This window comes from Cupressus sempervirens, chromosome 11, assembly GCF_028749045.1.
Source record: "Cupressus sempervirens isolate cs-2001-9-10 chromosome 11, ASM2874904v1, whole genome shotgun sequence".
In the NCBI taxonomy this organism is placed as follows: Eukaryota; Viridiplantae; Streptophyta; class Pinopsida; order Cupressales; family Cupressaceae; genus Cupressus; species Cupressus sempervirens.
Genome location: NC_143128.1, coordinates 160035552 through 160054314, shown reverse-complemented (window position 1 = coordinate 160054314; position 18763 = coordinate 160035552). Strand labels below are relative to the sequence as shown.

General features: G+C 38.4%; 1 pseudogene; it reads left to right on the top strand.

The window, feature by feature from the left end:
- LOC149528685 (protein CHUP1, chloroplastic-like) overlaps positions 1-18763 on the top strand; it is a 112242-nt pseudogene that overhangs the window by 51908 nt on the left and 41571 nt on the right.

The following is an 18763-nucleotide window of genomic DNA, read 5'->3' as shown; positions in this document are numbered from 1 at the left end:
CTCTCACCGGACATTCCTTTATAAGCCAAGCTTTACCTAGTTCTTAGTGTTTACTGAGTGATCAAGGTGAACAAAGAAGTCAGTGTTTACCGAGTGATCGAGGTGAACAAAGAAGTCAGTGTTTACCAAGTGATCGAGGTAAACAAAGAAGTCAGTGTTTACCGAGTAATCGAGGTGAACAAAGCAGCCAGTGTTTACCGAGTGTTCGAGGTAAAGAAAGGAATCAGTTTTGACCGAGTGAAGATGTACTTAGTATTGACCAAGAACTTCGTGATAATCGAGCTCCTGAGGTTATCAAGGAAATTAAGTTTATCGAGCTCAGACGGTTATCAAGGAAACTAACTATCACCGAGTCACAAGGTTCTATCAAGTGTTTCCTTTGATCACCGAGCTATAGTTCAGATAGAAGTGTTCACCAAGTGACATCTCTTCTACCGAGTCTGCAGTGGTTATCGAGTTCAGAACTACTCGAAGTGTTTAGTATGGACCGTGCCTTCACTTCTACCGAGTGCATGACGATGCCAAGTAACGCAGTGGACACCGAGTATCAGAAGGACACCGAGTCAGTTCAGTGAACCCAAGATTTTACCTTGGGATGACTTTGTATAGATATTTGCACTTGTTGTTTTGGCCGACCTTGCATGTATTGTTTAAGGTTTGCAATTGTTGTTTTCGCCGACCTTGCATGCATTTTTTATTTGGATGGTATATATATGCAATGTATTGTATCATTCAGATGTAATGAAAATGGTAATGAATGATAAGTGTGAAAGAAATACATGCGTGCGAAAGTATGTGTGCTGAGTTGTGAAGGTATTCGGAAAGGTCAAGTTTTGGAGCAAAAAAGTTTTATCTATCACATCAAGGTGAATCAGAGCATAGCGGATCTTATCAGCAATCAGTTGTAATCAGATCCACTATTTCATTCTAACAGGTGAATGAGTTTTTGCAAATCCTTTGACAAGGTAGACTTAACAGTCTTTTGTAAATCTCCTAACAGAGTGCATACTTTATTGTATGTTTGTAAATCCTCTAACAAGGTGGATCTAGCAATCCTTTGTGCTCCTAACAGGGCAGATCACCAGAAGTGGTCATTGTAAGCCTTAACCAGCCAACTTCATACTGCAGTAACGAAGCTTTGTGGGTTTCATCCCCACCCCAGTTTTACTTTCTATTTGGAAGGTTTCTGGGTCACCAAATCTGTGTGTTCAAGTGTTGCAAATGTTTTTGTTTCATGCTTACAGTATGTTACTTGGATGAATGGTGAATATATCAGTATGCAGTTTTATTGTTGAAATTTTAGAAGTTACTGATTCACCCCTCCCCTCTCAGTAACTTGTCATATCTTGAATATTTCCAACAATTGGTATCAGAGCTATAAGGTTCTCAAGATAAAAGTTTCACAGCTTGAGCAAAGATCAAGGACAATGGAGATATTCAGACTTGAAAAAACTATTGAGAATGAAAAGCTAGATCTGAAAATGGCCATGGCTCAACTCAATGAAGCAAAAGAGCATCTTTCACAATCCTTGAAAAGAAGAAAAGAACTTGCAAGGCAAATGAACGATCATCAGTATGTTGAAGAAAATATTGAAGATCTCTCACCATCAAGTAGTTTAGATGAAGCTGACAAAGCAATCAAAGAACTTTTAGAAAAGAATGGATCTCTGCAGGAAGAAATAAGAAAGCTCAAAAGGGAACAAGGAATCCCGTCTATCAGGCTATGCGAAATCTTGGAGCAAAGGAACAAGGCAGCTGAAGACTTAGAGGTAAGGAATAATCAATCCTCTCAGCTTGAAAATCTTGTAACTCAATTATCTAATGCAAATGAAGAAATTATGAATCTAAGATCTGAGAATGAGAATTTGAGAAATGACCTAATTACTGAAAGGCAAATCAATGCAAGCTTACAATGTGATCTAATCTCTGAAAAATAAGTCAATGAGAGAATGGTAAAATCTCAAAAAGACATGGATCAATTGAATCTGCAAAATGAAGAAAACTTTCATAAACAAAATGGTAAAGCAGGCCTTGGATACAAGGAAGAAGGTGAATCCTCCAAACAGGGTACTCAAAAGAATCAAAGACCTACTTGCAACCACTGTGGTAAGTTAGGTCATACATCTAACAGATGTTGGAGCAATGGAAAAGGCAAATTTAATAGAAAGTGCTACAATTGCAATCAGCATGGACACAAAGCCAATGAATGCAAAGAGAAACTGAAATTTGAAGGTAAATGTCACAAATGCCAAAAGCAAGGTCATAAGGCATCACAATGCAAATCAAAATTATTTAATCCAGTTGAACAACATGTCAAAGCAATATTTGGTTGGGACTACAACACTTGGTGCAGATGTCATTATTGTGGAGAATATGGTCATACTGGCATAAACTGTGCAAGGCATCACCTAAGAAAAAGGGATACCACTGTAAGATGTTATACATGTACAGAACTTGGTCATATATCTAAAAATTGCATGAATATAAAAAAAGTCGAGGATGAGAAGAAAATAAAAGTAGACAATATTCGGAAGCAAATGAAGCAGCAATGGATTCCTAAGTCTACCGAGCCAGATAATTCAAGTGATGGAATGGTCACTCAAGAAGTGAGTGACTCTACCATTTCCAATTAAGACTCATCAGGATAAGACTAGGACTGTATCTACAAAGCTATATCCTAAGCAGTCCTAGAATAAAAATATGATCAAATCAGTATTTCAGATACATCAGGATCATGGTCGGTATAATGACCTTACCGAGCTCAGTCGGGTGCAATAAGGCTTCTTTCACCAAGTTGCACTTACCGAGCACGGTTGGTTCTTCTCTTACCGAGTTAAGGTCGGTTTAACCTATTTCCTTTTGGTCACCGAGTTGTGAAGTTTAAGCCGAGCTAGTGGATGACAGTCTGTCTATCACAGCTACCTCCGTACTGAACATTAATGGCAAATTTTTCACCAAAAGGGCAGATTTCAACCTCATTTTTCACCGCGAATTCAAGATTTACACAGAAAAAAGGCTTTCAAGCAATTTGAAGAGATTTTCCAGCGAAGTATTCTTACAAAATCTTTTCACTCACCGAGCAGCAATGGCATCCGCAAGCACCAGCAGCAGCAAGGCGAAGAGAGGTTATGAAATGCTTGTGAAGGGAGTCGAATGGAAGGCGCCCAATTTCAAAATTGTTCCTGCCATCGCTGAATCACTCGACCTGCATGGAGCTCAATCGTAGATCCCTCCAAAGGTAATTCTAATCAATGATATTCGTACTCATTTCAAGTGTATTGTGCAAGAAATAGGGACACTAGATATGGATAGTACCCTAGCTGAGTTATGCGTGGATGGAACCCTAAAATGTGAGTTCAAACATTTGGAAACCAAAGGCTTAACCCATATCCCGCATCTGCCAAGGAGTTTCCAAGTGAAATGGGTGAGGTATATCTTGAGTCGAGTGCATAATGGTTAGTTGTGGTTGGAACAACCAATTTTGATAACCAAGAAGATGATTCACAAAATCATGGGTCTCCCAATGTTCAGCAAAGCCAAAACCACCAAAACCCTAGGACGGGATGAGTTACAGAGGAAAACCCGAGCTAAATAGGATGGCAGAGGTTTAAAGCTCAACAATGTTTCAGATATAGAACTGAAATTTGGTATTTGTGTTATTCGTACTTATTTGGTATTTCAAGTGTACTGTGCGAGAAATAGGGACACTAGATATGAATAGTACCCTAGCCGAGTTATGCCTGGATGGAACCCTAAAACCTGAGTTCAAACATTTGGAAACCAAAGGCTTAACCCATATCTCGCATCTGCCAAGGAGTTTCCAAGTGAAATGGGTGAGGTATATCTTGAGTTGAGTGCATAATGGTCAGTTGTGGTTGGAACAACCAGTTTTGATAACCAAGAAGATGATTCACAAAATCACGGGTCTCCCGATGCTCAGCAAAGAGAAAACCACCAAAACCCTAGGATGGGATGAGTTACAGAGGAAAACCCAAGCTGAATGGGATGGCAGAGGTTTAAAGCTCAACAATGTTTCAGATATAGAACTGAAATTTGGTATTTGTGTTATTCCATATAAACTGTATAGTTCCAGCAGGCTGAATAGTGTACCCTGTGAGGCTGTAGATTTGGCATATAAAATTGTAAAGAAAAATATGGAGTTTGACCTAGCTGATGTGCTATTAAAACAATTCAATAAAAACATGGATAGCATAAGGACTGCAAAGACAAACCCTTTTAAATTTGGTTCTTTGCTAGTTTGTTTATTTTTCTATGTACAAAAATTCTTTCTATCTAAGGGTGCAATTGTATGGAGGAAAGATACTCCAATTTTGTATCAAATAAATGAATTCATAGTAGAAATAGGTATGAATTTTGACAAAGTAATGGATAATTATTTTGAAGATTTCAAGGAAAGGATGAACAACAGATTCAGAATACCTCCAAAACTTGTTGAAGAGTATAAGGATGATGTCTGTTTCATGGTTGACTGTGACAAGGTGTACATACAGGCAGTTAGACCCCGAGTTGCATGGGTGAAACCTCTTCCATATGAGGTAAATATTGATGAAACAAGGGATATCATTGAAGCACTGGTAAATGAGCCAGTAGACCCAAGGCAACAGATTTTTGGTACTTATGATGAAGCAAAGGCTAGAATTGAACTAGAAATCAAAATTCCACAGGCCATCAGCAAAGGTAAGAGGAAAGTGGCCAAACTGAAAACTGCAATAGGTCCTCTTATTCTCACCGAGGGACAAGGTGAAGATAAAGAAAGTAAAGAAGAAGAAGAAGGAGAAAAAGAATCAGAAGAGGAGCAACCGGCAAAGAAGAAAGGCAAGGCAATCATTACCAAGCCCAAAAACTAGCCTACAGGAGTATTTACTCGAAGGACAAGAAAAGGTATTTAGGAACCTGTATTGGTCAAGCCTACACCTACATTCGAGAAAAGGATCAAATCATTGGAAGAAGGAGCTGGCATAGCAAATTTCAAGGCATTGAAATTTGAGACAAGGACTGATGCACAGAAAATGCAGATTGAGGAACTGGTACTTAACAAAATGGGAAAATGGAAATACTCCCTAGACCAGATTGCTCCTCATATCTCTAAAGAACTACTGGAGAGAGTACAGCCAAGATGAGAGTTAGCCACCAAGACGGTAAAAGATATATATGAGCAATCCTTGAAAAATCTTCAGCCTAGTCTCACTGGAGCAGAGGTAAAATCTGAAATGAAAACCTATGAAGGTAATATGATGATCAGATTCCACACTTGTTTGATTTTGATCAAAGATATAGAGCATGTTGTAAATGATGCTAAAAACATGTGGAAAAGCATCTATCATCTACATAAGCCCAGTGTAGACCCAGAAGAAATAAAGGATGATGATAGCAGCAGCAGCAGTGAAGAATCAGATAGCGCTCCAGCCATCACAATTACACCAGGTGAGTTGCATGCAATGATGGAAGAGAAAGATGAAGAAGACAAAGAGGAAGAAGCTGAAAAGGAAGATAAGGAGGATGATCCGGTAAAAATTGCAGCAGCAGTTATTGCATCCCTTCCTCACTCCCTAGCTAAACCTGTGACATCATCAAGGTTGGAGTCAACTTCAGCAGGTTCATCTACACCAGATTTACCATCTACACCTGCCATATCTCAGCTCTTGGTATCATCAGTGGAAGTGACTACCACTTCGTCTACCGAGCTGCACCCCTCTTCATCTACCGAGTTGGCCTCCTCGACTCCATCATCATCCATTGGTATTGCTATGAGTTCTCCAATTTTGACTACTCAAATTTTTTCTACAATTTTGTCGCCATCTACTTCAGGCATAGTGAGCCTAGATACTATATTATCGAGTGTATCACCATTTTTGGCCAGTATTTTTGACCCTGTACATACTCCTATTGGCACTCAACCCTCAAGCATCCCAGTTTTTACTGCTAGTCCTTCTATCTCTACTGTTGTGTCTATTCCAAAGGTCAAACTAGTCATCTCAGAAGTCAAACAAAAGCAACCATTAAGACTTATGATCACTGGAAAGGAAATTCCTGAAGACATTGACTTGGACACAGAGATAGTAATTCCAAAGATTGACTTTGATAATGCTACCATTGAAGAAATGAGGTATGCTAGTCAACTCATTGAGAAAAAGGCTACTCAGATGCAGTTAAGATCGGAAAGGGATAAGGAATACAGGATAATTGAGGATGCTCGGAACATAATTACTGAGGCTATAGGTGTTGATGTTGATACTTCTCAACACATTTTGATTCAATTGGAAGAGGCAGTTAATAAATTCAATGAAGATGGCTTCGGATAAGAAAAGTTGATTGAGCCTGCAGCAAAGAAATTTGATAATAAGGTGTTGGGGCACATTGCCCAGAACATTGCAATAAATCAGGTTGCATTAACCTCAGTTTTGGCAGATATGGAAAATTCTTTTAATAATGTAACATCTCTTTTTGCTAAACTTTGTGATATTACTGAGTACACTAAGGGAATAAGAGAGAAACTAAATAAAATTGATGAGGATCTGAAGGTGAGTGCACAGAACTTGAAGCTTGACCCTAGTTCAAGCTCATCTCATCACCTCAGGATCAAATTTTTGTCAGAGAAGCAGGTAGAGCTATTGAGAGAAGAGGCAAGGATCCGATCTACATTGATAGATATCCAAAACATGATCCTTCCCATCATGGATTCAATGCAGAAGCACATTGCACATTCAAAGACATTAATCCATGATAATAACTTCTCCATTGTAGACCATGTGATTGAACTTGCGGCTGAAGTTCAAGTAGCTCTTTCCACCTGCAAAATTTTGCAAGAGAATTGGGATAAGACTCTCCAGCTTATTCTTCAGGTACATTCAAAGTTCATCTCTCATTTTGGTGTTTCTATATAAGTATATATATTCTTTTATTCTTTGGCATTATTGTCAAAAAGGGGGAGATTATTGTTCGATATGTATACTATGGGTGAATAAGTGTTTTCGGAGAAATTGTACAAAGGAAGAGATATACAGCTCATGTAAATACTGTATGTATATTCTATGGGGGAGTTGTATATAACGAAGCTATGTATATTCAGAATCAGTCATCAACATGTCAAATAAATTTTGTCTCATAAGTGTTTTTGTCACTAATGCCAAAGGGGGAGATTGTTGGCATTATGATATATTTTTGTCATTAGTTACAACACTTATTGGATTCTGAATGCTTACCGAGCTCTCACCAGACATTCCTTTATAAGCCAAGCTTTACCTAGTTCTCAGTGTTTACCAAGTGATCAAGGTGAACAAAGAAGTCAGTGTTTACCGAGTGATCGAGGTGAACAAAGAAGTCAGTGTTTACCGAGTGATCAAGGTAAACAAAGAAGTCAGTGTTTACCAAGTAATTGAGGTGAACAAAGCAGCCAGTGTTTACCAAGTGTTCGAGGTAAAGAAAGGAATCAATTTTGACCGAGTGAAGATGTACTTAGTATTGACCAAGAACTTCGTGATAATTGAGCTCCTGAGGTTATCAAGGAAATTAAGTTTATCGAGCTCAGACGGTTATCAAGGAAACTAACTATCACCGAGTCACAAGGTTCTATCAAGTGTTTCCTTTGATCACCGAGCTATAGTTCAGATAGAAGTGTTCACCGAGTGACATCCGAGTTTAGAACTACTCGAAGTGTTTAGTATGGACCATGCCTTCACTTCTACCGAGTGCATGACGATGCTGAGTAACGCAGTGGACGCCGAGTATCAGAAGGACACTGAGTCAGTTCAGTGAACCCGAGTTTATACCTTGGGACGACTTTGTATAGAGATTTGCATAGCAGATCTTATCAGCAATCAGTTGTAATCAGATCCATTGTTTCATTCTAACAGGTGAATCAATTTTTGCAAATCCTTTAACAAGGTAGACTTAATAGTCTTTTGTAAATCTCCTAACAGAGTGCATACTTTATTGTATGTTTGTAAATCCTCTAACAAGGTGGATCTAGCAATCCTTTGTGCTCCTAACAGGGTAGATCACTAGAAGTGGTCATTGTAAGCCTTAACCGACCAACTTCATACTGCAGTAACGAAGCTTTGTGGGTTTCATCCCCACCCCAGTTTTACTTTCTATTTGGAAGGTTTCTGGGTCACCAAATCTGTGTGTTCAAGTGTTGGAAATGTTTTTGTTTCATGCTTACAATACGTTACTTGGATGAATGGTGAATATATCAGTATGCAGTTTTATTGTTGAAATTTTAGAAGTTACTGATTCACCCCTCCCCTCTTAGTAACTTGTCATATCTTGAATATTTCAAACAATTAGTATCAGAGCTATAAGGTTCTCAAGATAAAAGTTTCACAGCTTGAGCAAAGATCAAGGACAATGGAGATATTCAGACTTGACAAAACTATTGAGAATGAAAAGCTAGATATGAAAATGGCCATGGCTCAACTCAATGAAGCAAAAGAGCATCTTTCACAATCCTTGAAAAGAAGAAAAGAACTTGCAAGGCAAATGAATGACCATCAATATGTTGAAGAAAAGATTGAAGATCTCTCACCATCAAGTAGTTCAGATAAAGCTGACAAAGCAATCAAAGAACTTTTAGAAACGAATGGATCTCTGCAGGAAGAAATAAGAAAGCTCAAAAGGGAACAAGGAATCCAGTCTATCAGGCTATGCGAAATCTTGGAGCAAAGGAACAAGCCAGCTGAAGACTTAGAGGTAAGGAATAATCAATCCTCTCAGCTTGAAAATCTTGTAACTCAATTATCTAATGCAAATGAAGAAATTATGAATCTAACATCTGAGAATGAGAATTTGAGAAATGACCTAATTACTGAAAGACAAATCAATGCAAGCTTACAAAGTGATCTAATCTCTGAAAAACAAGTCAATGAGAGAATGGTAAAATCTCAAAAAGACATGGATCAATTGAATCTGCAAAATGAAGAAAACTTTCATAAACAAAATGGTAAAGCAGGCCTTGGATACAAGGAAGAAGGTGAATCCTCCAAACAGGGTACTCAAAAGAATCAAAGACCTACTTGCAACCACTGTGGTAAGTTAGGTCATACATCTAATAGATGTTGGAGCAATGGAAAAAGAAAATTTAGTGGAAAGTGCTATAATTGCAATCAGCATGGACACAAAGCCAATGAATGCAAAGAGAAGCCGTAATTTGAAGGTAAATGTCACAAATGCCAAAAGCAAGGTCATAAGGCATCACAATGCAAATCAAAATCATTTAATCCAGTTGAACAACTTGTCAAAGCAATATTTGGTTGGGACTACAACACTTGGTGCAGATTTCATTATTGTGGAGAATATGGTCATAGTGGCATAAACTGTGCAAGGCATCACCTAAGAAAAAGGGGTACCACTGTAAGATGTTATACATGTACAGAACTTGGTCATATATCTAAAAACTGCATGAATATAAAAAAAGTTGAGGATGAGAAGAAAATCAAAGTAGACAATATTCAAAAGCAAATGAAGCAGCAATGGATTCCTAAGTCTACCGAGCCAGATAATTCAAGTGATGGAATGGTCACTCAAGAAGTGAGTGACTCTACCATTTCCAATTAAGACTCATTAGGATAAGACCAGGACTGTATCTACAAAGCTATATCCTAAGCAGTCCTAGAATAAAAATATGATCAAATTAGTATTTCAGATACATCAGGATCATGGTCGGTATAATGACCTTACCGAGCTCAGTCAGGTGCAATAAGGCTTCTTTCACCAAGTTGCACTTATCGAGCATGGTTGGTTCTTCTCTTACCGAGTTAAGGTCAGTTTAACCTATTTCATTTTGGTCACCGAGTTGCGAAGTTTAAGCTGAGCTAGTGGATGAAAGTTTGTCGATCGTAGCTACCTCAGTACTGAACATTAATGGTGAATTTTTCATCAAAAGGGCAGATTTCAACCTCATTTTTCACCGCAAATTTGAGATTTACACAGAAAAAAAGCTTTCAAGAAATTTGAAGAGATTTTCCAGCGAAGTATTCTTACGAAATCTTTTCACTCACCGAGCAGCAATGGCATCCGCAAGCACCAGCAGCAGCAAGGCGAAGAGAGGTTATGAAATGCTTGTGAAGGGAGTCGAATGGAAGGTGCCCAATTTCAAAAATTTTCCTGCCATCGCTGAATCACTCGACCCACATGGAGTTCAATCGCAGATCCCTCCAAAGGTACTTATAATCAATGATATTCGTACTCATTTCAAGTGTACTGTGCAAGAAATAGGGACACTAGATATGGATAGTACCCTAGTCGAGTTATGCGTGGATGGAACCCTAAAACCTGAGTTCAATAATTTGGAAACCAAAGGCTTAACCCATATCTCGCATCTGCCAAGGAGTTTCCAAGTGAAATGGGTGAGGTATATCTTGAGTTGAGTGCATAATGATCAGTTGTGGTTGGAACAACCAGTTTTGATAACCAAGAAGATGATTCACAAAATCACGGGTCTCCCGATGCTCAGCAAAGAGAAAACCACCAAAACCCTAGGATGGGATGAGTTACAGAGGAAAACCCAAGCTGAATGGGATGGCAGAGGTTTAAAGCTCAACAATGTTTCAAATATAGAACTGAAATTTGGTATTTGTGTTATTCCATATAAACTGTATAGTTCCAGCAGGCTGAATAGTGTACCCTGTGAGGCTGTAGATTTGGCATATAAAATTGTAAAGAAAAATATGGAGTTTGACCTAGCTGATGTGCTATTAAAACAATTCAATAAAAACATGGATAGCATAAGGACTGCAAAGACAAACCCTTTTAAATTTGGTTCTTTGATAGTTTGTTTATTTTTCTATGTACAGAAATTCTTTCTATCTAAGGGTGCAATTGTATGGAGGAAAGATACTCCAATTTTGTATCAAATAAATGAATTCATAGTAGAAATAGGTATGAATTTTGACAAAGTAATGGATAATTATTTTGAAGATTTCAAGGAAAGGATGAACAACAGATTCAGAATACCTCCAAAACTTGGTGAAGAGTATAAGGATGATGTCTGTTTCATGGTTGACTGTGACGAGGTGTACATACAGGCAGTTAGACCCCGAGTTGCATGGGTGAAACCTCTTCCATATGAGGTAAATATTGATGAAACAAGGGATATCATTGAAGCACTGGTAAATGAGCCAGTAGACCCAAGGCAACAGATTTTTGGTACTTATGATGAAGCAAAGGCTAGAATTGAACTAGAAATCAAAATTCCACAGGCCATCAGCAAAGGTAAGAGGAAAGTGGCCAAACTGAAAACTGCAATAGGTCCTCTTATTCTCACCGAGGGACAAGGTGAAGATAAAGAAAGTAAAGAAGAAGAAGAAGGAGAAAAAGAATCAGAAGAAGAGCAACCGGCAAAGAAGAAAGGCAAGGCAATCATTACCAAGCCCAAAAACTAGCCTACAGGAGTATTTACTCGAAGGACAAGAAAAGGTATTTAGGAACCTGTATTGGTCAAGCCTACACCTACATTCGAGAAAAGGCTCAAATCATTGGAAGAAGGAGCTGGCATAGCAAATTTCAAGGCATTGAAATTTGAGACAAGGACTGATGCACAGAAAATGCAGATTGAGGAACTGGTACTTAACAAAATGGGAAAATGGAAATACTCCCTAGACCAGATTGCTCCTCATATCTCTAAAGAACTACTGGAGAGAGTATAGCCAAGATGGGAGTTAGCCACCAAGACGGTAAAAGATATATATGAGCAATCCCTGAAAAATCTTCAGCCTAGTCTCACTGGAGCAGAGGTAAAATCTGAAATGAAAACCTATGAAGGTAATATGATGATCAGATTCCACACTTGTTTGATTTTGATCAAAGATATAGAGCATGTTGTAAATGATGCTACAAACATGTGGAAAAACATCTATCATCTACATAAGCCCAGTATAGACCCAGTAGAAATAAAGGATGATGATAGCAGCAACAGCAGTGAAGAATCAGATAGCGTTCCATCCATCACAATTACACCAGGTGAGTTGCATGCAATGATGGAAGAGAAAGAGGAAGAAGACAAAGAGGAAGAAGCTGAAAAGGAAGATAAGGAGGATGATCCGGTAAAAATTGCAGCAGCAGTTATTGCATCCCTTCCTCACTCCCTAGCTAAACCTGTGACATCATCAAGGTTGGAGTTAGCTTCAACAGGTTCATCTACACCAGATTTACCATCTACACCTGCCATATCTCAGCTCCAGGTATCATCAGTGGAAGTGACTACCACTTCGTCTACCGAGCTGCACCCCTCTTCATCTACCGAGTTGGCCTCCTCGACTCCATCATCATCCATTGGTATTGCTATGAGTTCTCCAATTTTGACTACTCAAATTTGTTCTACAATTTTGTCGCCATCTACTTCAGGCATAGTGAGCCTAGATACTATATTATCGAGTGTATCACCATTTTTGGCCAGTATTTTTGACCTTGTACATACTCCTATTGGCACTCAACCCTCAAGCATCCCAATTTTTACTGCTAGTCCTTCTATCTCTACTATTATGTCTATTCCAAAGGTCAAACCAGTCATCTCAGAAGTCAAACAAAAGCAACCATTAAGACTTATGATCACTGGAAAGGAAATTCCTGAAGACATTGACTTGGACACAGAGATAGTAATTCAAAAGATTGACTTTGATAATGCTACCATTGAAGAAATGAGGTATGCTAGTCAACTCATTGAGAAAAAGGCTACTCAGATGCAGTTAAGATCGGAAAGGGATAAGGAATACAGGATAATTGAGGATGCTCGGAACATAATTACTGAGGCTATAGGTGTTGATGTTGATACTTCTCAACACATTTTGATTCAATTGGAAGAGGCAGTTAATAAATTCAATGAAGATGGCTTCGGATAAGAAAAGTTGATTGAGCGTGTAGCAAAGAAATTTGATAATAAGGTGTTGGGGCACATTGCCCAGAACATTGCAATAAATCAGGTTGCATTAACCTCAGTTTTGGCAGATATGGAAAATTCTTTTAATAATGTAACATCTCTTTTTGCTAAACTTTGTGATATTACTGAGTACACTAAGGGAATAAGAGAGAAACTAAATAAAATTGATGAGGATCTGAAGGTGAGCGCACAGAACTTGAAGCTTGACCCCAGTTCAACCTCATCTCATCACCTCAGGATCAAATTTTTGTCAGAGAAGCAGGTAGAGCTATTGAGAGAAGAGGCAAGGATCCGATCTACATTGATAGATATCCAAAACATGATCCTTCCCATCATGGATTCAATGCAGAAGCACATTGCACATTCAAAGACATTAATCCATGATAATAACTTCTCCATTGTAGACCATGTGATTGAACTTTCGGCTGAAGTTCAAGTAGCTCTTTCCACCTGCAAAATTTTGCAAGAGAATTGGGATAAGACTCTCCAGCTTATTCTTCAGGTACATTCAGAGTTCATCTCTCATTTTGGTGTTTCTATATAAGTATATATATTCTTTTATTCTTTGGCATTATTGTCAAAAAGGGGGAGATTATTGTTCGATATGTATACTATGGGTGAATAAGTGTTTTCGGAGAAATTGTACAAAGGAAGAGATATACAGCTCATGTAAATACTGTATGTATATTCTATGGGGGAGTTGTATATAACGAAGCTATGTATATTCAGAATCAGTCATCAACATGTCAAATAAATTTTGTCTCATAAGTGTTTTTGTCACTAATGCCAAAGGGGGAGATTGTTGGCATTATGATACATTTTTGTCATTAGTTACAACACTTATTGGATTCTGAATGCTTACCGAGCTCTCACCGGACATTCCTTTATAAGCCAAGCTTTACCTAGTTCTCAGTGTTTATCGAGTGATCAAGGTGAATAAAGAAGTCAGTGTTTACCGAGTGATCGAGGTGAACAAAGAAGTCAGTGTTTACCGAGTGATCGAGGTAAACAAAGAAGTCAGTGTTTACCAAGTAATCGAGGTGAACAAAGCAGCCAGTGTTTACCAAGTGTTCCAGGTAAAGAAAGGAATCAGTTTTGACCGAGTGAAGATGTACTTAGTATTGACCAAGAACTTTGTTATAATTGAGCTCCTGAGGTTATCAAGGAAATTAAGTTTATCGAGCTCAGACGGTTATCAAGGAAACTAACTATCACCGAGTCACAAGGTTCTATCAAGTGTTTCCTTTGATCACCGAGCTACAGTTCAGATAGAAGTGTTCACCGAGTGACATCTTTCTACCGAGTTCAGAACTACTCGAAGTGTTTAGTATGGACCATGCCTTCACTTCTACCGAGTGCATGACGATGTTGAGTAACGCAGTGGACGCCGAGTATCAGAAGGACACCGAGTCAGTTCAGTGAACCCGAGTTTATACCTTGGGACGACTTTGTATAGAGATTTGCATAGCGGATCTTATCAGCAATCAGTTGTAATCAGATCCATTGTTTCATTCTAACAGGTGAATCAGTTTTTGCAAATCCTTTAACAAGGTAGACTTAATAGTCTTTTGTAAATCTCCTAACAGAGTGCATACTTTATTGTATGTTTGTAAATCCTCTAACAAGGTGGATCTAGCAATCCTTTGTGCTCCTAACAGGGCAGATCACTAGAAGTGGTCATTGTAAGCCTTAACCGACCAACTTCATACTGCAGTAACGAAGCTTTGTGGGTTTCATCCCCACCCCAGTTTTACTTTCTATTTGGAAGGTTTCTGGGTCACCAAATCTGTGTGTTCAAGTGTTGGAAATGTTTTTGTTTCATGCTTACAATACGTTACTTGGATGAATGGTGAATATATCAGTATGCAGTTTTATTGTTGAAATTTTAGAAGTTACTGATTCACCCCTCCCCTCTCAGTAACTTGTCATATCTTGAATATTTCAAACAATTAGTATCAGAGCTATAAGGTTCTCAAGATAAAAGTTTCACAGCTTGAGCAAAGATCAAGGACAATGGAGATATTCAGACTTGACAAAACTATTGAGAATGAAAAGCTAGATCTGAAAATGGCCATGGCTCAACTCAATGAAGCAAAAGAGCATCTTTCACAATCCTTGAAAAGAAGAAAAGAACTTGCAAGGCAAATGAATGACCATCAATATGTTGAAGAAAAGATTGAAGATCTCTCACCATCAAGTAGTTCAGATAAAGCTGACAAAGCAATCAAAGAACTTTTAGAAAAGAATGGATCTCTGCAGGAAGAAATAAGAAAGCTCAAAAGGGAACAAGGAATCTAGTCTATCAGGCTATGCGAAATCTTGGAGCAAAGGAACAAGGCAGCTGAAGACTTAGAGGTAAGGAATAATCAATCCTCTCAGCTTGAAAATCTTGTAACTCAATTATCTAATGCAAATGAAGAAATTATGAATCTAACATCTGAGAATGAGAATTTGAGAAATGACCTAATTACTGAAAGACAAATCAATGCAAGCTTACAAAGTGATCTAATCTCTGAAAAACAAGTCAATGAGAGAATGGTAAAATCTCAAAAAGACATGGATCAATTGAATCTGCAAAATGAAGAAAACTTTCATAAACAAAATGGTAAAGCAGGCCTTGGATACAAGGAAGAAGGTGAATCCTCCAAACAGGGTACTCAAAAGAATCAAAGACCTACTTGCAACCACTGTGGTAAGTTAGGTCATACATCTAATAGATGTTGGAGCAATGGAAAAAGAAAATTTAGTGGAAAGTGTTATAATTGCAATCAGCATGGACACAAAGCCAATGAATGCAAAGAGAAGCCGTAATTTGAAGGTAAATGTCACAAATGCCAAAAGCAAGGTCATAAGGCATCACAATGCAAATCAAAATCATTTAATCCAGTTGAACAACTTGTCAAAGCAATATTTGGTTGGGACTACAACACTTGGTGCAGATTTCATTATTGTGGAGAATATGGTCATACTGGCATAAACTGTGCAAGGCATCACCTAAGAAAAAGGGGTACCACTGTAAGATGTTATACATGTACAGAACTTGGTCATATATCTAAAAACTGCATGAATATAAAAAAAGTTGAGGATGAGAAGAAAATCAAAGTAGACAATATTGAAAAGCAAATGAAGCAGCAATGGATTCCTAAGTCTACCGAGCCAGATAATTCAAGTGATGGAATGGTCACTCAAGAAGTGAGTGACTCTACCATTTCCAATTAAGACTCATTAGGATAAGACCAGGACTGTATCTACAAAGCTATATCCTAAGCAGTCCTAGAATAAAAATATGATCAAATTAGTGTTTCAGATACATCAGGATCATGGTCGGTATAATGACCTTACCGAGCTCAGTCGGGTGCAATAAGGCTTCTTTCACCAAGTTGCACTTATCGAGCATGGTTGGTTCTTCTCTTACCGAGTTAAGGTCAGTTTAACCTATTTCATTTTGGTCACCGAGTTGCGAAGTTTAAGCCGAGCTAGTGGATGAAAGTTTGTCGATCGTAGCTACCTCAGTACTGAACATTAATGGTGAATTTTTCATCAAAAGGGCAGATTTCAACCTCATTTTTCACCGCAAATTTGAGATTTACACAGAAAAAAAGCTTTCAAGAAATTTGAAGAGATTTTCCAGCGAAGTATTCTTACGAAATCTTTTCACTCACCGAGCAGCAATGGCATCCGCAAGCACCAGCAGCAGCAAGGCGAAGAGAGGTTATGAAATGCTTGTGAAGGGAGTCGAATGGAAGGTGCCCAATTTCAAAAATTTTCCTGCCATCGCTGAATCACTCAACCCACATGGAGTTCAATCGCAGATCCCTCCAAAGGTACTTATAATCAATGATATTCGTACTCATTTCAAGTGTACTGTGCAAGAAACAGGGACACTAGATACAGATAGTACCCTAGCCGAGTTATGCGTGGATGGAACCCTAAAACCTGAGTTCAAACATTTGGAAACCAAAGGCTTAACCCATATCTCGCATCTGCCAAGGAGTTTCCAAGTGAAATGGGTGAGGTATATCTTGAGTTGAGTGCATAATGGTCAGTTGTGGTTGGAACAACCAGTTTTGATAACCAAGAAGATGATTCACAAAATCACGGGTCTCCCGATGCTCAGCAAAGAGAAAACCACCAAAACCCTAGGATGGGATGAGTTACAGAGGAAAACCCAAGCTGAATGGGATGGCAGAGGTTTAAATCTCAACAATGTTTCAAATATAGAACTAAAATTTGGTATTTGTGTTATTGCATATAAACTGTATAGTTTCAGCAGGCTGAATAGTGTACCCTGTGAGGCTGTAGATTTGGCATATAAAATTGTAAAGAAAAATATGGAGTTTGACCTAGCTGATGTGCTATTAAAACAATTCAATAAAAACATGGATAGCATAAGGACTGCAAAGACAAACCCTTTTAAATTTGGTTCTTTGCTAGTTTGTTTATTTTTCTATGTACAGAAATTCTTTCTATCTAAGGGTGCAATTGTATGGAGGAAAGATACTCCAATTTTGTATCAAATAAATGAATTCATAGTAGAAATAGGTATGAATTTTGACAAAGTAATGGATAATTATTTTGAAGATTTCAAGGAAAGGATGAACAACAGATTCAGAATACCTCCAAAACTTGTTGAAGAGTATAAGGATGATGTCTGTTTCATGGTTGACTGTGACGAGGTGTACATACAGGCAGTTAGACCCCGAGTTGCATGGGTGAAACCTCTTCCATATGAGGTAAATATTGATGAAACAAGGGATATCATTGAAGCACTGGTAAATGAGCCAATAGACCCAAGGCAACAGATTTTTGGTACTTATGATGAAGCAAAGGCTAGAATTGAACTAGAAATCAAAATTCCACAGGCCATCAGCAAAGGTAAGAGGAAAGTGGCCAAACTGAAAACTGCAATAGGTCCTCTTATTCTCACCGAGGGACAAGGTGAAGATAAAGAAAGTAAAGAAGAAGAAGAAGGAGAAAAAGAATCAGAAGAAGAGCAACCGGCAAAGAAGAAAGGCAAGGCAATCATTACCAAGCCCAAAAACTAGCCTACAGGAGTATTTACTCGAAGGACAAGAAAAGGTATTTAGGAACCTGTATTGGTCAAGCCTACACCTACATTCGAGAAAAGGCTCAAATCATTGGAAGAAGGAGCTGGCATAGCAAATTTCAAGGCATTGAAATTTGAGACAAGGACTGATGCACAGAAAATATAGATTGAGGAGCTGGTACTTAACAAAATGGGAAAATGGAAATACTCCCTAGACCAGATTGCTCCTCATATCTCTAAAGAACTACTGGAGAGAGTACAGCCAAGATGGGAGTTAGCCACCAAGACGGTAAAAGATATATATGAGCAATCCCTGAAGAATCTTTAGCCTAGTCTCACTGGAGCAGAGGTAAAATCTGAAATGAAAACCTATGAAGGTAATATGATGATCAGATTCCACACTTGTTTGATTTTGATCAAAGATATAGAGCATGTTGTAAATGATGCTACAAACATGTGGAAAAACATCTATCATCTACATAAGCACAGTGTAGACCCAGTAGAAATAAAGGATGATGACAGCAGCAGCAGCAGTGAAGAATCAGATAGCGCTCCATCCATCACAGTTACACTAGGTGAGTTGCATGCAATGATGGAAGAGAAAGAGGAAGAAGACAAAGAGGAAGAAGCTGAAAAGGAAGATAAGGAGGATGATCCGATAAAAATTGCAGCAGCAGTTATTGCATCCCTTCCTCACTCCCCAGCTAAACCTATGACATCATCAAGGTTGGAGTCAGCTTCAGCAGGTTCATCTACACTAGATTTACCATCTACACCTGCCATATCTCAGCTCCAGGTATCATCAGTGGAAGTGACTACCACTT